Raw genomic sequence first — 27,003 nt, forward strand, 5'->3', positions numbered from 1 at the left:
TCTGGCTTTTATATATAAATATACCACTTTATACTTATCCACCTGGGATAATTGATTGGCATTTCCTTTAGAGCTAGATGGAATTGGGTTTGAATTCTATCTCTGCCCCTCCAGATGTGAAAACACAATATTTATTAAACCCCTGCTCTGTATCAGCTCTTGTGGATGGCACTGAAGTGTATGGTTGATAATCTATTGTCCTTACCCTGGAGAAGCTTCTAGATTCCTGAAGCAGGTTCATTTTTATCCTTGCCAACATTAGGAATATAGCATCTTTCTCATCAGGTTATGGGGAATAAGTGAGGCAAGTATGTAGAGTGCCTGGCCTTATGCCTGACACATATTTATCTAGATCATGCTATAAAGTTAGCTAAAAAAACGACATCATCTTTTAGGGTCACAATGTCACTAAAAGTGCATTCCTTAAAACATTAGTGGGTAATTCCACTCCTGACATTGCTAGTAAGTGTTCCCAATAGTATGCTATATTTATTGGCTTGTCTTTGAGGAATCTTAACAGTAGCTAAATTTTCATGGATTGACTCTGCCAGCTAGAGACAACATTTTCTTTCTAGGATATAGTTATGCCAAGCACCAATCTGGCATAAGCAATGAATGGCATGTGCTATGGGGTCATGCCCCATTGAGTCTTGATAAATTGGCCTTTTAACAAATTACTGCCTATCTGCCTTATGCAGTGCTTTCTTTAAAATAATCCAGTACGTAAGCATTTAAACAATATTTTTGTTTATGGGGGAAAGAAGATAACTTAGGAAACAAAATAATTAAGGAAATAATTCAAAAGATAGAGATTCACAGAAAGCGGGTACCTGCCGTACATTTTCACTGGTGTTTGATAGTTAAGTGCAGTGCTTAACAACGTTTTCGTACATCGATATTTATCATCAGCTGCTTATAGATTCCCAGCCCTTAAATAAATATGTTACAAAGCCGAGGATACTTTGACTAGACCTAGCACCTTGAGCACTACCAGGCAAAGTTCTTGTTGGTGTTTTGGAATCAGTGGACTATCACAAAAGCCTAGAAAGTTTTCACTGTAACTCTCCATACACTCATAGGTGTGCTGCCCATGAGTCCTCTGTGCAGTGTTGCACAAAATGTATTCTAAAATTCTTAACCAGAATTACATTAAAATCTTCTGTGAGGGCTGATCTATACAAGGAGTGATTCTCATAAGGAAGATTTTTTTTTCCCCCTAAAGTGAGCAACGATCTAAGAAATCGAACTGTAGCTCTTATAAGATTAATATTAGAAAGGGGTGAGGAGGGTGGGGGTGGTGCTGTAACTCACATGTCCTAGTAAACTTAGCTTTCTTTAGAAAGAATACATCCTCAAACTTTACTGTGCATTAACAAAGCGATTGACTCTAGGGAATATTCTAGAAGTATTTAGAGCTTTTTTGTTCACATGGAGCAATGGAGAAAATCACATTAAGCTGCAATAAAGCATACAGGTATTTTAACCCTTTTTCCATCTGTCTTCCACCACGCCTCTGGAAGTGGTATAATCTATTACCATTTCAATGCTTGACATCAATGGTGCAATGAGATACACACATCTATTTAGCACAAAGATTTCTTCCTGGCTATAGATTTAAATCCTTTTTAATACCAAATCCCAAGGCGCTAGGGGAAATTGCTATGAGCAAAATTTGACTATACATTGGTCATTTGGGGCTCAGTAGACTTTTCAGATGGGCTATGTCAACTTTACCTAATCCATGTGATTTTTCAATACTGCAAAATAAAAGGGGGAAAAAAACCACAGACTTTAGAATTAGAAAAACCTAATTCACATAAGTCTTCTATCCCTACAGTCTTTGTGACATTCAGAAAATAATATAAACTTTTTGATCTTTGGTTTCTTTAAAAAAATTCACAATAATGCCTTTGTAGAGTGTTTTTAAGGATTAAAAAGTATGTGCTAATACATAATAGATGTTCAATATGCTGGAGCCATTACCTTTAATTATAAATATAACAGCTTTCAAGCAAAGGAATCTTCTGAGATGCAATGGTATAAGAAACAGCAACATTTCAAGTGCACTTCACATTAAAAGAGGATTCATGATTCTGTTTCGTTACATGGCAAGGGCGAAGGGATTTTGCATATGTAATGAATGGCCCAGATCAAGTGGACTTAAACTAATGAGAAGAGAGATTATCTTGGATGGATCTGAGTTAATCAGTTTGAAGCCCTTTAACAGAGTGCTTAGACTTTCTCTGAGGTCCGATCCTCTTCTTGGCCTCAGAAAGCGAGCTTCCACGTTGTGAGAGGTGTGTGGGAAGTTTACATCGAAAGGAACTGGGTACCTTCTAGGACCTGAGAGTGACCCCTGGCTACAGGCAGCCAAACAAAAGGAGACCTTAGTCCTACAAGTGCTAAGAACAGATTTCTGCCCAAAATCATGTGCACTTGAACAGGGGCCTCAAGCTCTAGAAAGAAATACGCCCTGTTTAACCCCTTGACTCTAGTCCTCTGACTCCTACCCCACAAAAACTATGCCACAATAAATGAGTTTCTTTAAAGCTACTAATTTTGTGGTAATTTGTTACACCACAGTAGAAAACTAATACAAAGTTGATCTTTTTTTAGTCCTCCAACAGGCTATTTGCATGTTGGTTCAGGAGACGATACTGTCCAGTGATTTGAAAATTAGAGAAGAATGTGACTGGAATAAAATGTTTTCAGCAAGCAAATCGTTGGAAGCTGCGTAAAATTTTCAAACATTTAGGTAGAGTTATTAGAATGCAGTTTACAGACAGAAAATTTTTTAAGAGGGAAAAGAAACTTTCAATTCCATTAACAACCTACTCAAGATTATAAAAAACTAACCAGTCCAAATTATAGTGGTTCTTAATTAAAGACACAGCAACTTGACCACTGTCCTAATAAAATGGTTGAAGTGTTGGTAGACACTCAATTTAATTGGAAGAAGTGGCTCTACGTAACAGCATAAATAATGTAAATAATCTCATAGAACTAATTATAAGGGATAAAAAAATCTTAGGAGGGCTAATAATGTATTTAAATGCAAATCCTTGGATTTGATTAGCTATTTTAACATTATATAACTTATTCTAGATTCAGCCCTAGACATTTATGGCTTCCAAGTATAAGCTAAAAATTTAATATCTAGATATTAAGAAGTCACAAGCTTTGGGAAAGAGGAAAATGAGAATTACCATAACGGCCTATGTGAAACCTGTATATGTTTAAAAGAATTAGGTAAATAGACCACACAATTACACTATTTTTAGGTGTGAGTTTATGACAAAGATGAGGGAATTAATGGTTCCATATCTCAAAATCCTCAAACAGCAAAGCAAGTTGTACTATCGCTCTTAAAGTAAGACTGGGCTCACAACCACGAAGAAAAATAGGTTAAAAACTCAGAGGCAAAAATGACTTCGGATTAACTGGTAGAAATGAAAAAGAGCCACATATACTTGTTTTCCTGTAAGTCAAATACACATTCATCACTTCAGAGGACTTGTAAATAGACTTGGTTCTTGAGGACTTGAAAATTTAAATGTAAATGTCTGTGTGTGTGTATGTGCATGAATGTATGTAGGCATATGAATGGAAAGATGCAAAGAACTCACAAGGGAAAGAACTCAAGACTCTGTGCCCCTTCCCTAAATAGATTTAGAAGCCGTGTCAACCACGTTCAGTTAGTGTAAAGGTTATGGTTCGAAGTTCCCTAACTATTCCACTTTATTTCCAATTCAGGTCATCTGTTCAAGGAAAACCTTGAATGCTTATCAATGCTGAGCCAGGGAAGATGAGAATCTAACAGATAGTTAATAAACTCCATTTTCTGACTCTATCCAAAGTTTGAGAGCTGGTGTCATCCATTCGCAGTGTTGAGGGGCCGTATGAATATCTTGGTGGCTACTACTCGTAAGCTGGTCATCACTCTGAACTTTTGTATTTGGAAGAATATGAAAAAGTAATTTCCATCAATGTTGAGCAAATATTATAATATACATAGCTTCTCTGGCTGATCAAATGAATGTTAAACTTCAATTAAAGCCCCTCTCTAAGATGGTATCTAATTTTCCGATTGCAACAGATAGTTTTGTGAATATGAGCAGGAGATTAGCACAGTTTTATCATCACTTTTTCTATTCAATAGTCAACTTAATTAAATATTATTAATGTGCAAGAAGATATGTTCATTACATAAAAACTAAAATACAAATAAGTGAAAATAACATAAGTTAATATATGCATAATCCTCCACCCATTTTAGAAGGATATTCTTGCTCTTCGTCTATGCAAAATATGTATCTATGTGTTTATACATATCCTTTCCTTATATAATAGCTAACATAAAAATTAAGTTAAAAATGCTCTAGGTAGCTAAACAACGCTGGATTTTATGGCAACCTAAGTTAGAGGGTGCAGCCAAGAGCCCCCATGGGTTCTCTGAATTGCAAGGGCAAGCTCATGATATAGAGTAGGATGTGGTGACATTTATCAACAACAATGTCTATATTTTAATGGATCCTAGCAATAAACATAATACTTGTCACATATTTAATAGATTAAATTTGTATCAGAATATATTGATTCCACACTTGTATACAAGACTTGCTTCAGGGTTTAACTATATTCGGCATCAAATACCAGGCTAATAAAAACTGTAGCAGAAACAGTTTTATGACCCTCCATTGACTTGTGTTTTACATTATATTATCTTATTGTAGACATCTGAATTAAAGGTTAACAAACACTATTTAATGGGTTGTCTAGATGAATGTACAGTGCATGAATACATGCTACTTGCAATTTCTATCAGTTTTAATACTTCACACGCTTTATGATTTGGGTAAAGACACCACTGTAAGTGGGTGATGGCTCTTGACTGACTCTTTTAAATAATATGAAATAGCGTATTTTGTTACACTTCCTCCAATTAAGTGCATATCCAACATTAAAGCAATCTGTCATCATTTTAACAATGTCATTAACATCTACAATATAGCTCACAGGGGCTTTGTTCTTCTTTCAAAATCAGTAGCACATACATTTATATGGAAAGCCTGAAATACAAAAACAAATTTAAGAAGCCTTCAACTCTAAGCTATACAAATATTTTTAAATGGGTAATACAGAAAGTATGAATTTACTAATAAAGAACAGCCCACAGAAATTATATATCCATTAAAATAGATTAATGACATAAAAGATAAATTTCTTTTCTTTCTAATGTAGCAATCAAGAAATATGGTTTACTGTACTGTTAAATGTACTTCAGCTAATGAAAATAATTTAAATTATTGAGCTATTGAAAGTAAAAATCAGTATATAAAATTTATGACTATTATATACAAGTGATTATCAGTCTAGAAATATTTTAGAGAAAATTTAATTCATAAAAATAATATATTAAGTATTTAATAGAGAAGGTAAAATTGTATTAGCAAATTTAAATGGTAATATTTAACTATAAATTGCTAAAATACATCTTATTTACTGCTGTGGCTTCAGTAAATAGGTTAAGATTAAATCTTAACATTATTGCATTAATAATAAATGCAAGGAGAAAGTTTAAGTTCACCAAATACAGTGGAGGTTCTTCTCCTTATGTATATTTTTTCTATCTATAGTCACAAAAAGTATATACATTTTATAAATATAAATTAGAAATTGAAATCTGTTTACTGTCAACTAAAGTCAACATGTACAAAACTCTTCATGTAATAACACTTTCCTCATTGACAGTTTACAAATAAAATATCAAATGAAATCTAACTAGGAGAGAGACAGTTATTGTTGTTGTTGTTGTTGTTATTATTATTTTGAGACAGGGTCTCACTCTGTTGTCCAGGTTGGAAAGCAGTGATGAGATCGTGGCTCCCTGCAACCTCGACTTCCCCAGGCTCGGGTGATCCTCCCACCTCAGCCTCCTGCGTAGCTGGAACTACACACACACGCCATCACGCTCAGCTCATTTTTTGCAACCATTCTGCAACCTCCTTTAACTCTCATTTCTTCATAGAATTCTCCTTTTTTTCAAATTCTCCCCATCAGAAGTGACTCAAAACTCCTATGTACTAGAACCAAAATACCTAATATTGATTAAAAGATAAACCTGAGACATTAACATATACTACATCAGATTAGGACCAAAGAGGATTTAAGGTTGGGAACAAAATACTATATAAATAGGCAAGGATAATCCATTTTTAGATTTAAAGGAATATTAACTAAAACCAAATTTGTGCTTTTCCTCCAGTAGAAGTTGTTAAGACAGAGTAATACATTTCTGGGAAGCCTTTTCTCTAAAGAATAAGTGATCCTCCACCCAAAATACACCAATTATTTCACTTCATCCTCTATTACAATTATTTCTCCCCGAAAACAAAAGGAAAGTGAACCATGGAGAAATAAATATATTCAGTTCAAATACAGAATGGGATGGAATTTAAACTCAGATTCATTTAATTCAAGAACCAGGTTCATTCTACTCTATTACACTGCCTTACAAGGTAGCAGAGAAGGTATCCCCATCATATGCAAGGTAAAAACCTAGCAGAGCATGTCTAGCATTTATTATAAATAAATACTCACAGACAGTGTACACATGCCTAACAAAGAAAATACCCTTAACTGGGGTTAAATTATAGGTTTCCTCTTTTCACTTATAATGTTTTGGGCAATGATAATTTTTTTTTACCTCATTAGAATAATCAAATTACAGTCTTAAACATTTTTCAAGTGGCTAGAGGAAAAAATGTGATGAGCAGAATTCATTTATAAATCTGTCTGAAAGCAAAGGATAGACCATAAAATTGTATGAGATACCTTACTGACTTAAGATCAATATTTTCCTTATCAGTAAATTTTAAATTTAGAGAATAGCTTCATTCATAATTTTTAATGTCATTGAATTAAGATAATTAAAATTTTAAATATACACATATTTTTCAGGGTTCCAAAACCACCTAGGCAGTTTCATTACTTTGTTCTGGTTAATTCACTGACTGACTGAAACCCGTGGGTATTAAGATAAACTTTAGCTTCAAGTAAATCTTCTTTAGCTTTGAGTGAAGTTTTTCACTGAGAAGTTCATCATACCTAGAAATCTGCATAACCATTTATTCATTTACCTATTTATTCAACAATAACTTTTAACATATGACACAGACCATGTCCTCTGACAGAGGCAAAAGATTTAGAAGAATGTAACATGCGTGGTTCTTGCCTTCTAAGAGTTTATTTCACTGTCTAGTCTTGAGAACTGAGCTGGGACAAGATAATTAAACAAGTCACATCAACATTATAAAATGAATATTTTCATTGACAAAGTACGGGTGGATATGTGAGCCCTTAATAGGAAATATAAGTTAGTCTAAAGAGTCAATGAAGCTTTCTTCAGGTTGAAACATATTAGCTAAGGAGCTGAAAAATTATTATAGTGAAGCTGATGGGGTGAGGGAAATTGACATAGAGTAAGTGGAAATCCAGAGAGACAGTGAAATTGCACACTATCTTTTTTTCTATAATGGCCTTGATAAATACCACTCACTAGACCCTATCTCTTGAAGAATAATCAAGGTATTTTGTGGATTTCAGTGGAATTACCATTGTATATATAGAAGCCATGCCTGAACAGCATTCTGAACTTGATTCACAGCTGAACTTTGATTCTACAATGTATGCTCTTCAAACTAGGATTGAGCATAGCTGTCAATACTAAGTAATTTATGATCACATTTAAATAATCAAGGATCTGGTTCTATTGAATGACATGCCAAGTACATGATAGCACTAGGTATTATGGCTAATGTGAATAATTATTTTTCTTGTGAGTTTAATTAAGAGTCTTTATATTGATGTAATTAAAACTTCAGTGACATCTGAAATGCATCACTCAAACAAAGTACCTTAAGATTTGCCCAAACAAGATTTGTAAGAGATCTAAGTAATTAAAAATTTCATTCTTTTATTCCATATGTTATTTCCCTGAAGAAATCAAAGTCTATATGTAAATAAATATATGGCCATACTATTAATAAGTATTTCATTATTTTCATGGAAAAAATTGTTCACTAATAGCACATCAACATCAGATGTAGGAGCAAATGATTTAAATTTAAGAGTTCCCATTGCCCATTATCTGACTGTTAGGAATTATAGGTTCCAATTTAACCAATTCCATGTTAATCACATGCTTTATAATGAGATTGTTTGTTATCCGCAGCCTTCAGCCACACTGATTCAGCCCCTCAGCATACTCACTAAGTTGATGTTTTTCATACCTACTGCCTTCATACCTAGTACAGCATAATTTCTAAAAAGCAAATGAGGAAGTGTTTTACTTATTGTTAAGTTTGTCCTATAGATGTTCTCTCTGCATATAACCTGTGACATGTAGAGGTATCCCACAGAGGATAAAGAAAATATTAGCATAGGGAAAGAGCCTCTTAGTTCTCGGCAATCTAAATCAGATTCTACTTCCATGCCATCCTAGAACAAATGAGTGACTATTAGACAAGATATTGCTTGCAATGTTAGATTATTAAACTCATTTTAAAATTACTAATTGAGATATTGATATAAACCTACATGCATATATGTGAATGTATGTATAAAATTGTCACCTCAGCAAAGCTACATAATCTCTATTTTATTTAGGAAATTGAGGCTTAATAAGTTACTCGATTTTCTAAAATGAGTAACAAAAAAAAAGACACTCACACACACACACACAAAAAACACAATAAGCTTCCAAAATACTATCTTGAGTCCTATAGATTCTGAGAAACTCCCACCTGTATTTGAAGAGATAAACAGAAAAAGAAATCCCAATAGTAACTTTGCAACACTGCCTTTTACCGCTGCACACTCAGGCTCTGGCTGTAAAGAAATATCTGCATCATAATATTATGGAAACACAGTAAAGTCATCATAAGGTCGTTCTATTGAAGAAGCAGTTTTTTCAAAGAAAATAGAAATGAAAGAACAGATGTACAATAAAAAGAAACTGCATACTTTATTTGTTCCTATTCTGATTGCCCACATGGTCTGCTATAAGAATATGTCACTACTTTCTGTTCTGGTTACCTCAGAGCACATCACTAAACTAAATTATTATATCCAGTGGCTATTTTTAATGTAAGGAATCAGTACTTTATCCACAGACAGCAGTTGGAAATTTTAGTCCTGAACTCATAATTTATTTTGTTGTAATATTTGTGACTATTCAAAAGCCCAATCATAATTTCTGCTTCATACAATATTCACTTCCAGATCTTTTTCACATCTATGAACTATATTTATCTTCATGACTCTGGTAAGTAATTGAGGTTTTCTCTGCTTTACAAATAGGGAAACTAAGTCACAGGTGAATGTAACCCATTTAAGTGAACAGACTTGGAGAAAAAATAGTAGCTTAAACATGATGAGCTGTCCCTGGTCCACTTTCCAAATTGTCTTGAAATGACTACCCAAGCATACAAATAGAAAAAAGACTGTATCAGCCATGGAAACAGTCCACAAGGCATCACGCACCAGAATTCCTGAGTTGTCTGCTACAACAAACAGTGAAAGAAGGGCCAACTCAGCTCATAATCTCTACAAAACACCTGAAAAGTGAATGGGATGGAATCCCAGCAGAAATTCACAAAAATCTTTAAATTGGGTGAGGACCACTGGCAGATCAAGAAAATCAAACACACGCACAAACACGCACACAAAGAAAACAAAGCAATAATAGGAATTTCTAAATCTAAAGAGAAATACAGAGCAAACAGAAGGGAGGAGGAAGAGGAGAAAAACAAGAAGAAATTTTTGGAACTGAAGAAATATTTGAACCCGTGAGTTGAAAGAAAGAATACACCAAATACTAAGAATTTGGATGGGGTGCCCATTGTCCTCCTGAATCACAAAGAAGACAAAATACTCATGTAATGAGAAATAAAACTATCAGCTGGTTAATAGGGCTGATTTGAGAACCTGACTTAAATCTTAGACCACAAGAGTTTCTTAGTAGTTTAATCCTGAGTCAGACAGACATACCCACCCAGTTACTAGCAAGGCTGTGCAACCACAGCTCTCCAACATAGGGGCTGGTAGCTGACCACAGGGGTCAGAGGACACCAGATATGCATCTTCTGTGCAGGTAGACTGAACTAAAAAGACAGAGATAAATATTCAGAAGTGACTGACCAACATCTTCTAAACTCACAAAATAGATAAGTAACTCCTCCCAAGCAGTTGGCTAGAGAATGGAAAAGGAGTCTTCAAGGGGACCAAGAGTCCCAATGAAGCCTCCTCACAGGACCATGAGGCAAAGGGGTAGACTTTTACTCTCCCCATACTTACACATATAAGACAAAATACATGTAAAATATCTGTATGTCTTGATACATTCTTGGAATTTTAATAATAAGAAAAAAATCACACATTTGTTCAAGCAGAAAACAAATTTTAAAAACACATGATCTCTAAAAGAAAAAGAAAAATCCTATTGTTCTCAGTTTTTAATCTCCAGGACAAAATTAATTCTCCAGGATAAAATGGTGCAATCACTATAACTTGAGGAAGAAGTATGGCACTAACCCAAGTAGCAACAGATATGCATTGCCAGGCATGTGGTAAGAACAATAGGAATATATTGCCAAGAAAGCAGGGCTCAGAAAACTTACCACCCACATTATATTCCTTAAAAATTGTTGAAGGCCATTCTCAAGCTGATGGAGAGATACATCTAAAAACTCAAAAGTCACTACCCATTACATTACATTTATTTATTTATATTTATTTACATTGTATTATATATTTCATTATATTATGAAGGGGCATTGGTAATAATAAAGTATTTGAACAACTGCTTAAATAATTTTTGAAAATATGTTCATAAAATGTAATGCAAGTGTCATAATAAATATTGAACGAGCTAATATATACTCTAAAAGTGAATAACCTGATTTTTATAATTCAGGATTGTGATAAGTAAGAAATTGTAATATAAAGAGGTAAAAAACAGCTAAAGAAAGTATAAGCATACAAAATTTCTCATTCTCTTGGAATCATTAGAAATTGCTTTATTTTTACCTTAATAGTTATAAATATGTTTTCAATATCTTAAAGAATAGTTTAATAGATCTTTCTTCTAAATTTCAAAGGACTAAAAAGAGTTTTTAAAATTAAACCACCATACGAAAGAAAGGAAGAAAAAAGGTATTGAGTTATGGATTGAAAAATAACTCAAAGCTTCAATTTTGAGCTATATAAAAGTTAATAAAAATTAAAAAGCAATATATATATAAATCAAATACAAAAATATATACATTTAAGTGTTTTTAATATAAAAAAGAAAAATTAAATAATAATATAGGTAATTTAAAAGCTAAAGACAAGATAAATAACCCAAACAGAAAAAATAATTTTAAAATAATAATATGTAAAATAAACATGAGCTGGTTCTTTCAAAACATTTAAAATGGAAAAATATCTGACAAACCTACCCAAACACAAAAGGAGAACAGAAAAATCAGGAATTAATTTAAAATATATTAGTATATGCAATATCATAGCTCTCTTTACAAAAAAGAGATGATCAATTTTCTCAAAAAATATAAATTACCAATATTGATTTATAAGAGAATTAGTTAAAATTTTGATAAGAAATTTAGCAAGTTATCAAGTCATTTTATTCAAATAGGCTTTTTAAACTTTTAAAGAATAAATGATTATTATATCCTATAAATAATTCTAAAAACTAGAAATAGAGAAAATCATATGCAATTCACTTTTATATAGTTAACATAAAGAAAACTTGGTAAAGATTGTATATTTTCTAAAAAGGCTGGGACCTAAACTTAAGTTTACTCCTGAATATATGTACATGTATGTATGTGTGTGTTTATATATATTCCCTTCTCTGAGCTCTTTATTCTACTGGTTTATTTATCTTATATTTAGCAAATACAATACTCATAGAATACATTTGCAAGAAATTTCAGCTAGAGCTTTGAAAGAGCTTCCAATAAATGTATAGATTATTGGTGTAAATAATGGTATCTTTATATGTCAAGTTTTTCCGTCCAAAAGCATGGACTATTCTTATATTTTCTGAGCTACGTATGTTCTTTAATATAGTTTTCATCATTCTCCACAGGAGTCTTAGGACTGCTTTGTTTAAATATAAAATACTTTATAGCTTTCCTTGCTGCCTTATTTTGGTACTTATGTTTTGTTAACTTTCTAGGTTGTTGTTACTATTGGCTTTTATTAATAACTGTCATAAGTCTCATATCTGAGACTAGTCTTCCCATCAGCTACATTAGATAAATAAAAAAAAAGAGAAGAAATTTTAAAGAACTCAAAACAATATAATTCTAAATCTATGGCTAGACAAATAATATTAGCATATAAGAATGAAATAAACACACTTACCAGTCATAGACTGACAAATATTCTATTAAAAGATGGAATTCAGCAAGAAGAAGAATGGAGTCGGGGGAAACAACAATAATGACTAAAAACTTTAAAATAATTATTAAGTCTACATAAATAAGCATACAAAGTGTATTAATCTGGAAATCAAATTTCAGATGATATCAACCTAAGAAATAGGGGTTGAGGGGACAGATAAAATTGAAAGCATGCTTCTTTACTGACTTATACAGGGGGACAACATAGATAATGAATAATTATGATGGGAAAAAACAAGCTGAAACATATTTATTTAAAAGTCTTAGAGGCCCTTTTCTCCTTTTCCCTCCTTTGGAGAGGCTAAGTAGTGCACTGGCTGCATTGGTATATTCGTCATGGCTGGGGCTAAGGAGGCAAATTGCAAATTCAGGATATTGTTTTTATATAGGGAGACTGAGTAAATAAATAAACATAATGAGGATAGTGGGAACATTTCTCTTGCAAGAGACAGAAGTTACAAATATGAAAAGGGAACACTCTAAAATAAACCTTGTGGTATTGGTTTGGTATTGACAGTATTACCGTGAACACATAGTTTCTAATATAAAAATAAATATAGAAGTACATGTGGAAACATATATTTCTAAGCTCTGTCCTTGAAGCAATGACACGTCACTAACAAACACACTGAGCACCCAAATCTTGGTTTCTACATACCTCTCCTCATTAAAAAATTTTAAAAAAATTAGAAATCCTTGGAAAAATAGCTGTGCCAGAAAATAAACAACTGCTTAAAGAATGAAGAGAACACAAGAACAAAGGGCCAAATCTTGGATAATCTGAGTATCAAGATAAATAATGATACTAAGGAATTATAACCCATTTAATAAAATAGGAATCTATTATTCTATACTATTTTTTAACAATGAATACCAAATGGACAAAACCAGAAAGCTTTATCTTGTAGCAAAATGCCTAGTAATAAATCTGTAAAGAAAGATGGCATTAGACAGTTCCCCTTTGCACCCTACTATTAATTATTTCAGACAAATGTCAGCAATGGATGCTAAAATTAGTGAAGAAAATGTTGATGAGAAACAAGATGTTTTAAGTGTTTCTGAAAAATACTTATTGAATACTAATTAGATACTATAAAATATGTTTTAATTAAATCTACAATGGGGAAACCTAGAAAAGACCACCTTAATCATGTCAAAAGTGGATATCACATATATCAGCACTGTGTGCCTCTTACAGGATGTAGACATCACTATAACCAAAGCATAGCCTAATTCTAATCACGAAGAAACAATAGACCAATGCTAATTGAGAGACATTATGCCAAGAAACTAATCATACTCTTTAAAAATATGAAGGTCATGATACACAAGAAAAGATTAAGGGACAGTTCTATATAGAAAAAGACTATAGAGACATGATAACTAAACACAATTCATAATATTTGATTGGATACTAGAATGAGAAAAAATAGTTATAGATGGCTTTATTGTGACAGTCAATAAAATTTGAATGTTGATATCGTAGCAATGTTGATTTCCTAATAATGACGGTAACAATGTGTTATGTAGGAGAGTGTCCTTTTAAGAAGTACACACTGACATATAAAGGGACAATGGAGCACTTACATTTGTGTATGTGTGTGTGTGTGTGTGTGTGTGTTTCTGTAATGCATAGGAAAAAAGTTGGGGCAGATAAACAGAAGTTTAATAACCAGGTAGAGATTGGAATTTAAGATGGTGATTACCTTTAGTAATTTAATTTTATACAAAAAGGAGGTGTTCAGATATTAAATGTGGAATTAAAAACTAATTTTAAAAATACATGAAAGCCATTTTCTTTGTTGTTAATGGAGTTTTTATCTGAGCATTTTTATTTTCCTGTTTTGTTTTACTCATCCTTCTTTTTTACATTTCTTATAATAAAATGTATGTTAATGATTTAAAAAGAAATATAGATACTATTTTTAAACAGATATTGCATTATCAAAAGGAGATATCAAAAGGAGACCTGACTCTCAGACCTGAATTTTATGAGATTACATAACCTATACTCATTCCACCAAAAATTTAGACACAATATAAGGTACATTTTTTTCCAAAGAATTCACTTCTAGGCCTCCAAAGTAGAACTAATAAATGGTTAGTGGTCTGAAAATCCATACTCCAGCTGTCATATTTTCCTGAAGGTCTGTGTATATTCTTGCTAAGGATTCATGAGTTGCTCCAGGGAGCATTTAAAAATTAGAGGAAGCTATGACTTTACAATCCTGAGAGTACTATAGGCTAGACATTCACTCCGAAGTCAGTATGCATTTATAGAAATTCAGGTTTTAACAGACAAACCCCCAGTGTCACTAAGGACAATAATATTTATCATCACTTCAGCATAGTGTCCGGAGTATAAATGGAACAGAGAAGCTAGTCCAACCCTGGCAATTAATAGTGAGGATAAGATTACAGCTAGACATACTCACACCCAGTAGCCAGTAAGGAATAAAGTCACTAATAGATATACCCAGTTATAACTTTCACTATTATGGCAAAATAATAATTAACAGATTAAAATCAAAATTGAAGTCTCTAAATTTTTATTAGTTTCAGTGGACACTTATGTTAGATATACTTTTTTAAAAGAATATTTCTGGGTCACTTAAAAATTGTGACAATAACTTTCTGAATATAATAAGGAAATTATGTCCATGCTGTAGCAAACATAAAAAATATTAATCCTATACTAGAAATTTCAATGGAACATTTCAAAACATTGAAGGAAACTTTAAAATGCTTCAAAATAAGAAATTCCCTTTACAAAATTCAACTTCTAAAGTATTTGGTGGTTAAAGAAAACCCAAGTCTTAGTTCAAGAAAAGAGTAGAGAGGGAACAGATTGATGCCATTATTGATGCTATAATAGAAAATGCTGTTATTTTGTTTGTCTTTGTTCTTTCATATGCTTAGTTTAGAATTATGGTAGAGGTGATATGGAAGTGCAATACATACATGTGGAGAGAAGCAGTTCTCCCCGTAAGTTTGGTGTTTTTAATCTAGTAAGAATCAGAAGCAGAATCATCATCTGAAGTGGTACAATCTGTGAAGTTGCCACAAACAGCTACTTTGTTCAGTGAGTTTTCTTTAAGAAAAACCAAGGACATTGGTGGAACTTGAGAGAGTAACTCCTGGTAATATTCTACTGGACAATGCAACATGTTGAATTACCAATGTCTATCAAAATCTTGTCTAGTAATGAAGATTGATTTTGAAATAATTTTCTTCTGTCAGGATTATAATTAGTGAGTCAAATGTATTTAAAAGCCAGGCACAGTGGCTCACGCCTGTAATCCCAGTGCTTTGGGAGGCTAAGGCAGGTGGATCATGAGGTCAGGAGATTGAGACCATCCTGGCTAACACGGTGAAACTCCGCCTCCACTAAAAATACAAAAAATTAGCCAGGTGTGGTGGCACATGTCTGTAGTCCCAGCTACTCGGGAGGCTGAAGCCAGAGAATCGCTTGAACCCAGGAGGCAGAGGTTGCAGTGAGCCAAGATCTCGCCACTACACTCCACTCCAGCCTGGGTGACAGAGAAAGACTGACTCAAAAAAAAAAAAAAAAAGTATTTAAAATCTGGAATGGTAAACTATTGATAAAACCACAGTTAAGATATGGTCTCTGTTGGCCGGGCGCGGTGGCTCAAGCCTGTAGTCCCAGCACTTTGGGAGGCCAAGACGGGCGGATCACTAGGTCAGGAGATCAAGACCATCCTGGCTAACACGGTGAAACCCCGTCTCTACTAAAAAATACAAAAAACTAGCCGGGCGACGTGGTGGGCGCCTGTAGTCCCAGCTACTCGGGAGGCTGAGGCAGGAGAATGGCGTAAACCCGGGAGGCGGAGCTTGCAGTGAGCTGAGATCCGGCCACTGCACTCCAGCCTGGGTGACGAAGCGAGACTCCGTCTCAAAAAAAGAAAAAAAAAAAAAAAAAGATATGGTCTCTGTTGTAAAGCGAAATCAATGCTTAACAGAAGTAAAAATTTAATCTGTATTTCTACCGTTGCTAGTGGTTCTTGAGGCAGGCATTCAAATCACTTTCCACCAGAATGTATGTGAGAACAAAACAAATACCTCATACCAACACCCTAATCAAACCCTAAGAGAGAAACTATCGTTAACATATATAAGAAATGTACCCTAAAGATAGAATAGACAAAATAGGGAAAGCCCACTCAAGGTGAAAAAAGGAAATGTAGGAAGGCCTTCTTCCTTCCTACATCACTAGCTTCAGCTCAGATAATCCATAACATCCACAAGTCTTCTTCCTCTAGTGTATCTACGTGGCTTTCACGATAGACAAAGTAAATTTTCCCTGCTGACTCCCAGTCCCAGTCTCAGGAAAGCATGGAGAAGGAAGGTAATAATTCTTGAGTAATCGAATGAATTAATCTTTCCATTTTAATTTGCACCTAGAAATTCATAGATGGTATAAAAGATCTGGTTTTGGCACAATCTTTTTGTGAGATTGACCCCAACCAAAAGAGTTTTAGAGCTAGAGGATAGGGGAAGAGAGGACACGGAGTATTAGAGAAATAGAAATGGACATCAGGGTATGTCTTCCTGCATTGGTTCAAGAAGCCACCCTAGAGAAACAACTGACAGACACCGACTGGGTCATGGGAACTGTGCTCTGAACTGTTGAATCAGCATGCTCTCCTGCTCTACCTCAAAAAAGATGAATTAAGTTTAACCCAAAGTTACGCTCTTTTCTGAATATAATCTAGTATAGAAACTAGAACAAACTTGAAAATAAGGCATGTAGCATCTTCAATAGCATGCAAAAGACCATGACATGGGAACAGAAAGCCAGGAGGAAATAACAAAATGAGACAAAAGAAAATAGGATTGGATGCAAAAACTATAAACTAGATGACAAGAAAATAAATTGCAACAATAACATTATACATTATAGTGGATGTAAAAGGGGGATTGGATCAAGATGGTGAATTCTGCTCACATGACTCTTTCCTTTTTACAGATACCATGAAACAAGGCATACACACACAAACACACACAGACACACACATAAAAAATAATTCATAACAGTACAGGAAAGGAAATCCATGTAAGATAGAAGCAGGCAGTATTATATTTATGAAAATTTATGAAAATTTAAAACTGAAGAAAATTATAGCACTAAAAATGTCCAGGAATAAGCCATTATGGAGTAAGGATTGTTTGAGAGGAGAATGCTTCAAAATCAACAGTCAGTGGAGACAAGAACTCCTGCTATATTCAGAGAAGAGAGTTGCATTTAGAGAAGCTAAACAAATAGATACCAATATGGTTAGGCTTCATGTCTCCACTCAAATCACGTTTTGAATTATAATCCCCATAATTCCCATAATCCCCACATGTCAAGGGAGAGACAAGGTGGAGGTAATTGGATCATGGAGGCTGTTTCCTCCATGCTGTTCTCGTGATAGTCTTTTCTCACTAGATCTGATGGTTTTACAAGGGGCTCTCCCCTCCTCGCTCAGCACTTCTCCTTCCTTCTGCCTTGTGAAGTTGTCTTGCTTCCCCTTCGCGTTCTGCCATGATTAGACGTTTCCTGGGGCCTCCCCAGCCATGCTGAACTGTGAATCAATTAAACCTCTTTACTTTATGAATTACCCAGTCTCAGGCAGTTCTTTATAGCAATATGAAACTGACTAATACAGTAAATTGATACCACAGAGAGCAGGGTGCTGCTATAAAGATACCCTAAAATGTGGAAGTGACTTTGGAACTGGGTAACAGGCAGAGGTTGGAACAGTTTGGAGGGCTCAGAAGAAGAAAGGAAGATGTGGGAAAGTTTGGAACTTCCTAGAGATGTGTTGAATGGCCTTCACCAAAACGCTGACAGTGATATGGACAATGAATACCATGGTCAAGTGGTCTCAGATGGAGATGAGGAACTTGTTGGGAACTGGAATAAAGGTGACTCTTGCTGTGCTTTAGCAAAGAGGTGCGCAGCATCAGCATTTTGCCCCTGTCCTAGAGATCTATGAACATTGAACTTGACAGAGATTAATTTGGATATCCGGCAGAAGAAATTTCTAAGCAGCAAAGCATTCAAGATGTGACTTTGGTGCTCTTAAAAGCATTGAGTTTCATGTATTCACAAAGGGATCGTTTGGAATTGGAACTTATATTTAAAAGGGAAGCAGAGCACAAAAGTTTAGAACATGTGCAGGCTGACAATGTGATAGAAAAGAGAAACCCATTTCTGAGGAGAAATTCAAGCTGGCCACAGAAATTTGCATAAGTAACAAGGATTCAAATATTAATTGACAAGACAATGGGGAACATGTCTCCAGGATATGTCAGAAGTCTTTATAGCAGTCCCTCCCATTGGAGGCCTGGAAGGCTAGGGGAAAAAGTGGTATCATAGGCCAGGCTCAGGGCCTTGCTGCTTTGTGCAGTCTCGGGACTTGGTGCCCTGCGTCCCAACAGTGGCTAAAAGGAGTCAATATAGAGCTTGCGTCATTGCTTCAGAGGGTACAAGCCTCAAGCATTGGTGGTTTACACATTGTGTTAGGCTGTTGGTGCAAAGAGGTCAAGATCTGAGGTTTGGAAACTGCTGCCTAGATTTCAGAGGATGTATGAAAATGCCTGGATGTCCAGCAGAAGTTTGCTGCAGGGGCAGAGCCCTCATAGAGGACATCTGCTAGGGCAGTGCAGAAGGGAAACGTGGGGTCAGATCCCCCACACAGAGTCCTCAATGAAGCACTGCCTAGTAGAGCTATGAGAAGAGGGTCACCATCCTTCAGACTACAGAATGGTAGATCTAGCAACAGCATGTACCATGTGCCTGGAAAAGCCACAGACACTCAATGCCAGCCTGTGAAAATAGCTAGGAGAGAGGCTGTACTCTGCAAGCCACCGGGTGGAGCTGCCCAAGGCCATGGGAGCCCACATCTTGCATCAGCATGACCTGGATGTGAGATGGAGTCAAAAGCGATCATTCTGGAGCTTTAAGATTTGACTGCTCCACTGGATTTCTGACTTGCATGTGCCTGTAGCATGTTTATTTGGGACAATTTCTTCCATTTGGAATAGGTGTATTTAACGAATGCCTATACCCTCATTGTATCTAGGAAGTAACTAATTTGCTTTTAATTTTACAGGCTCATAGGTGGAAGGGACTTACCTTGTCTCAGAGGAGATTTTGAACTTGGACTTTCGCTGTAATGCTGGAATAAATTAAAACTTTGGAAGACTGTTGGGAAGGCATGATTGGTTTTGAAATGTGAAAGGGACACATGAGATTTGGGAGGGGCCAGGGACAGAATGATATTGTTAGGCTCTGTTTCCCCACCCGAATCTCATCTTGAATCCCCATAGTCCCCACGTCTAGGCAGAGGTGGAGGTAATTATATCATGGGGCAGTCTCCCACATGCTGTTCTCATGACAGTGAGTTCTCACGAAATCTGATGGTTTTACTCTTCCCCCTTTGCTCAGCACTTCTCCTTCCTGCTGCCTTGTGAAGAAGGTACGTTGCCTCCCCTTCACCTTCCACCATGATTGTGAGTTTCCTGAGGTCTCCCCAGCCATACTGAACAGTGAGTCAATTAAACCTCTTTATTTGATGAATTACCCAGTCTCAGGCAGTTCTTTATAGCAGTGTGAAAATGGACTAATACAATACCTAGCTCTACCCCAAATCACCTTCCAAAAACACTCTGTATTTACACTTTTATGTATAAAATATAGCAGAGACTGGTGATACTACAGTCAGAGAGGCAGACCAGTAACCCAGATAGCCAAGTGTTCCATGAGAGATGAGGAATACCTGTGTACTGTTAATAAACTATTAAACCACTGCATAGCATGAGCACTATCACTCATTCACTCAGTCATCTGACACAAGCTGCTATAAGCGTAACAGACTAATGAACAGGGATTCTCATATTCAAAGACGATCGGAAAATTTTTTAAATGATAACTATTCAATAGTCCTAACCGTCTGAGAAAAATTAACACAATGAATGAGAAAGGAAGGATGTCAAAGCAAAAATGAAATAAAAAATAAACTAAGAGAAGTAACATTTAAAAACCCTCAAAAAGACAATGTCCATTGGGCATAACCATCTTTAATAATCTTAGAAAAAAATCAAGACTATATTCACAAATAATAAAAATTAACCAACAGATAATTATAAAACAAGATTTTATTACAAAAAATGTTAAACATATTCAATAAAAGGAAGTATAATATAATCAATACCCCTGTACCTCTCACATACCTTCAATAATTAGCATCTCATGGCTCATCATATTTCATCATTACCCCCATTTACCCTTTTACTTCCATCCTGGGGTATTTTAAATAAATCCCGGATATCATGCCATTTAACCCATAAATATTTGGGGACAATTTTTATTAATTAAAATTTTAATTAGCAAAATAAAAAATGTACAGTTAGGCTTAATTATTAAGTAGACATAGCCAAAGATAAATCTAGTGAGCTGAGTGATAGAACTAAAAAACTCTCCAGAAATGGAATGCAACAAGATAAAAAGACCATGGAATTATATTTTTAAAAACTGAGTCAAGGATTTATATAAATGTAATTTATTAAGGACTACCTCCCCATGAAAAAGAAAACTTGTAAGCAAGGAAGAAAACAGAAAAGAAAAAGTCAAGCAAAATTGTGATTTCAAATGATGTCTAGCCTCACTCTATTTTATGGAGCATTCTGAAAGGCAAATTGCCTTAGAGAGTTTGTGTCACCTTGAGACAAAGGATGTGGGCTTTTATACCCCTACCTTGGTTAGTCATTGACTACTGGTCATCTCCCAAGCAAAGCAGCTCCAAGTGCCCAAGGAAAGCTCTCCAAAGAAAGTCAGAGGTGTAAACTTTTGGTAGTAATGTGGATAGCATTTGGAGGATATTCTCAAAAGTGATAACTGGGAACTGAGTGGAACATCAACAGCACCAGCTACTGATGGAAAATATAATTAAAAGTTAAGTGACATGGAGAATAGATATAGAACTTTCAATATCTTCCCATAGAAATCACAGAAAGATAGAAGAAAATAGTAGAAAATAAACAAGGAAACTATGAAAGAGTTTCCCAAATAAAAATTATGAACGATAATTTTTAAAAAGGTAAAATCATTCACGTCGAAAAGATTAACCAATTGCCAAACAAAACTAATGTGAAAATATGCATAATTGGACATTACTATTCCAAAACCTTACAATAGCATAGAAAGAAAATTCTAAACATTTCCAGGGGGAATTAGTCTAGCTACTATGGTGAAGATAAGTTTTACAACTCAGATTATGACACCAAAAAGGAAAGTCATCCAAAGCTTTGAAAGAGCAGAATCAATTATAGATTTACTAGTATGTATCCTATTGAGTTAGATGTGCCTTGCTGAGTTAAATAGTGCTCAAGCTATACACCATTTATGTCTCACACAGAAGGAAAATGTGTATAGGATGGCAACTACCAGATTTTTGGTTGGTTCCCCTGACTTTCACATTTAATACTCTTGTAGATGTATCTAGGTTCTACTGGAATTCAGCCAAGAGACATGCCTGACCATATCCTTAAAGGCAGGCCCACTGACCTCAGTCCTATTGCAGATCCTGAAGTATCCCAGTAAGTTGGCTATAGACTCTTTTGACTACTGACAATGAGCAGTCCTGCCTGCACAGAGACCTGGCAGCAGATATACCCGTCTGTGTCCCTGGGGGCAGGCTTGAAGATCTTGATTCAATTTTCATCCTGAAGTAGCTCTGGTAATTCCATTTTAGCTCCTCTTATCTGTGGCCCAGGAGCAGTCCTTCCCACTCAAGGACCCTCCAGGTGACATGCCTGTCCATGTTGGAATCTGGATCTGCCAACCTCAAATCAACTCTAGATCCTGAGAAAGCCCCGTGACCCAGCTGCAACTGTACTCAGCCACAGTCTCAGGGCAGTCCTATCCATCTAGAGACCCATACAGTGACCTGACAGAACTCCTTATAAAGACCCAGCAGGAATCACACCCATCTACACACTTGGTAAGAGGTCTTCTATATGTGGATCCAATTGTGGACCTGAAAGCAGACCCTTGTACCAGTGCCAGCCCTATTGATCAAGGTCTTGGAGGCAATATCCTTTGCCCAGGACCTAGACGGGATCTGTGCTCACTTGAAACTCTGGTAATAGGCCGTTCAACCATAGAACCCAGTTAAAAAAAAAAAAAAAATAGCAACCACATAACCTGGCTCCAACTCCAGTTGACTGTAATCCCAGAGGCAATCCATCAACCCAGGGACTTCCAGCAGGGGGTCTTTACCTGCTGAAACGTTTTTTTTGTTTGTTTGTTTGTTTGTTCGTTTGAGATGGAGTCTCGCTCAGTTGCCCAGGCTGGAGAGCAGTGGCACATTCTCCGCTCACTGCAAGCTCCGCCTCCCAGGTTCTCACCATTCTCCTGCCTCAGCCTCCTGAGTATCTGGGACTACAGGTGACCGCCACTACGCCTGGCTAACTTTTTTGTATTTTTAGTAGAGACAAGGTTTCACTGCATTAGCCAGGATGGTCTCAATCTCCTGCCCTCATGATCTGCCCTGCTCAGCCTCCCAAAGTGCTGGGATTACAGGTATGAGCCACTGTGAAACTGGTTTGTAAAGACTGGAAGAGATGTTTGCTCCTTCAAAAGCACAAGCACTGATGCAAATCTACATGAATCATGAAGAATCATGCAAACACAACACACCCAAAGGAAACTAATAGAGCTCCAATAACCAATCCCAAAGAAATTGGGTCTACAAATTACCTGACAAAGAATTCAGAATAATTATCTTAAAGAAGTTCAATGAAATATAAAAGAATACAAAGAAACAACTGTATATAATCAGGAAAAGAGCATAAACAAGATAAGAACTTCAATAAAAAATAAAAACCATAAGAAAGAGCAAAACAAAAATCCAAGAGTTAAAGAATACAATGGCAGAACTTAAAAAAAAAATGCAATTGAGAGCTTCAACAGCAGACTCCATTCTACAGAGAAAAGAATCAGTGAACTTGATACCAGTCTTTAAAAATAGTCAGACAGAGGAACAAAAAAGAAAAGGAATGAGAGAAAAAGAAAAAAGAAAGCATAGGGGACCTATAGGATACCACTGAACAAACAAATATATGCATTATGAGAGTTCCCAAAAAGAAGAGAGAGAAAAAAGAGAAACAATTTTATTTAAAGTATATTTCTTAATTTAAAAAAAATAGAGTGTGGTGGCTCTTGCCTATAATCCCAGCATTTTGGGAGGCCGAGGTAGGCAGATCACTTGAGGTCAGGAGTTTGAGACCAACCTGGCCAACATGGTGAAACCCTGTCTCTACTAAAAATGCAAAAATTAGCTACTTGGAAGGCTGAGGTAGGAGAATTGCTTGAATTCAGGAGGCAGAAGTTGCAGTAAGCTGAGATTGCACCATGCACTCCAGTCTGGGCAACAGAGTGAGACTCCATCTAAAAAAAATAAGAAATAATGGTTTAATACCTCCCAAAACTGGAGAAAAATATAAGGACATGCAGATTCATAAAGACTCCAACCAACATGAGCCCAAAGTAAATACCTGAGACACATTATTATCAAATTATCAAAAGTCAAAGACAAAAGAGAGTTTTCAAAGCAGCAAGAGAAACGTAACTTGTAATACACAAGGGAACTCTATGAGGCCACTAACAAATTGCAGGCCAGGAGGAAGTGGTGTAATATATTCAAAGTACCAAAAGAAAGATCTGCTAATCAAGAATTTTATACTCATATAAGGTACTCTTCATAAATGATGGAGAGATAAAGATATTCCGAGACAAATGAAAGCTGAAGTTAATCACCATTAGATATGCCTTGCATATGATAAAGAGAACTTGTCACATTGAAATGAAAGGACAGTAAATAACAACATGAAAACATGAATGTGTAATGTCACAGATAAAGGTAAATGTATAGTCAAATTGGAATGCTCTGATACTGCAATGGTGGTGCACAAATTACTTTTACTTCTAGAATAAATGTTATAAAAGTATTAAAAATAACTATAGCTACAATAATTTGTTAATGATATACAATATAAAAATATGTAAAGTGTAACATCAATAGTATAAAATGTGAGGGAGGAGAGAAGCAAAAGTGTAGAGTTTTTCCGTGTGACTAAGTTAAGTTGTTATCAGCCTAAAATAGAGAATTATAACTATAAGACGCTTATATAAGGCTCATGGTAACCATAAAGAAAAAAATCGCTAGTAGATACACAAAAGATAAAGAGAAGAAGAATTAAAGCATGCCACTATTAAACAAATGAACATGAAAATTAGAAGCCCTATGTCCTCAGGAGATAGGAGGGGATAAGGGGAAAACCCTTGCAAGGTCCTGAAGTACAGGTAACCAGATCCATCTCCATCTTTGTGGCAATCAAAAGCAATAATCCTGTACTTACTTTAAGGACTATAATTAGGACTTTATTTTTAATGACAGGTCAGATGTGGGATAGGAGGCATGACTAGCTTCCTGCTCAGACAGACAGAGCAGCATGTGAAGACTCATATCATGAATTTTGCTCCAATAACCACTGCAGGAATATATCAGGAAAGCTGAGAGAATTCACAAACCCTTTGAAGGAACTGAATCACAGCTGCAGGCTCCCTGAGATAACAAAAAACTGTGAGTCTGCTTGTTTTCTTAATGCAGGAGGCTCATGGTCTGGGGCAAGTTCTCAGCCCTGGTCACTGGCTGCCTGGAAACAGACTCAGTGCTGTTGTGGGGGCACAATGGGCGTAAGACCAGTCTTTAGGATTGTGAGCTGCATGGGAGCATGGTGAGGCCTATAATTGCTGGCTTTCCTCCACTTCCCTGGTGACCTCTATCACTCAGCTGAGGCAGCCATAATCCCTCTGTGAATCTTGGTCTGTTGGTCTTGGGACTACACCCCCATCCTCCACAACAGCCATAGCGAGCTCTGCTCAACGGAGGGGCTGAGCTCAGACATGCTTATCCTTGCCTCACCTGGTGGTCTTTCTCTACCTATCCTGGTAGCTGAAGACAGGTCATAATCTCTTGGAATCTCTATGGCCCTGCCCATTGCCTGAGAAACTTGAATATTTAACCAACCAGGTGTCCCTATGGCAAGTTTGCATCCTCCCTGCCAGATTGCATCTGATGCATTCTTGAAAGCACCACCTCCTGGCTGGAGGCCAACCAACACAAAACCAGCACACTAAACAAAAACACAACTGAAGACCCTCACAGAGTTCACTTCACTCCCCTGCTAACCCTGCTGTAGCAGGTGCTGGTATCCACAGCTGCAAGACCTGAAGACAGATCACATCTGAGGACTCTTTGCAGACACTCCTCAGTACCAGCCCAGAGCCTGGTAGCTCTGCTGGGTGGCTAGACCCAGAACAGCAAAAACATTCACTACAGTTTGGCTCTCAGGAAGCCACATTACTAGGGAAAGGGGAAGAACACCACATAAAAGGAGGACCCAAAGGGACAAAATAACCTGAAAGGCAGCCCTTGAATCCCAGATCTTCCCTCCGACATAGTCCATCTAAATGAGAAGGAACCAGAATAACAATTCTGGTAATATGACAAAATGAGGTTATTTAACATCCCTGAAAAGATCATACCAACTCATCAGCAACTAATCGAAAACAAGATTAAATCTCTGAATTGACAGAAAAAGAAGTTAGAAGGTTGATTTTTAAGCTAATCAAGGAGGAACCAGAGAAAGGTGATGTCCCACTTTAAGAAATAAAAAACATGATACAGCATATGAAAGGAAAATTCTTCAGTGAAATAGCATAAATATAAGACAATCACACCTTCAGGAAATAAAGGACACACTTAGAGAAATGCAAAATGCATTGGAAAGCCTCAGTAATAGAACTGAACAAAAAGAAGAAAGAACCTCAGAGCTCAAAGACAAGACTTTTGAATTAATCCAATCTATCAGAGAAAAAAGCATTAAAAAAATGAACAAAGCCGCAAAGAAATTTGGAATTATGTTTAATGTCCAAGCCTAAGAATAATTGGTATTCCTGAGGAAGAAGAGAAATCTAAAAGTCTGGAAAACATATTTGAGGGAATAATTGAGGAGACAACTTCCCTGGCCCTGCTAGAGATCCAGGCACTCAAATAAAAAAAGCTCAAAGAACACCTGGGAAATTTACTGCAAAAAGATCATTATCTAGGCACAGAGTCATCAGGTTATCTAAAATCAAGACAAAGGAAAGAATCTTAAGAGCTATAAGGCAAAAGCATCAGGCAACCTATAAAGGAAAACCCATCAGATTAACAGCAGATTTTTCAGCAGAAACTCTACAACCTAGAATTGGGGTCCTATTTTTAGCCTCCTTAAACAACAATTGTCAGCCAAGAATTTTTTATCCATTGAAACTAAGCTCCATAGATGAAAAGATACAGTCTTTTCCAGACAAATGTTGAGTTTGCCACTACCAAGCTAGCACTACGGTAACTGTTAAGAGGAGCTCTAAATCTTGAAGCAAATCTTTGATGAAATACACCAAAATAGAACCTCCTTAAAG

The sequence above is a fragment of the Macaca fascicularis genome, chromosome 7, assembly GCF_037993035.2.
Source record: "Macaca fascicularis isolate 582-1 chromosome 7, T2T-MFA8v1.1".
NCBI lineage: Eukaryota > Metazoa > Chordata > Mammalia > Primates > Cercopithecidae > Macaca > Macaca fascicularis.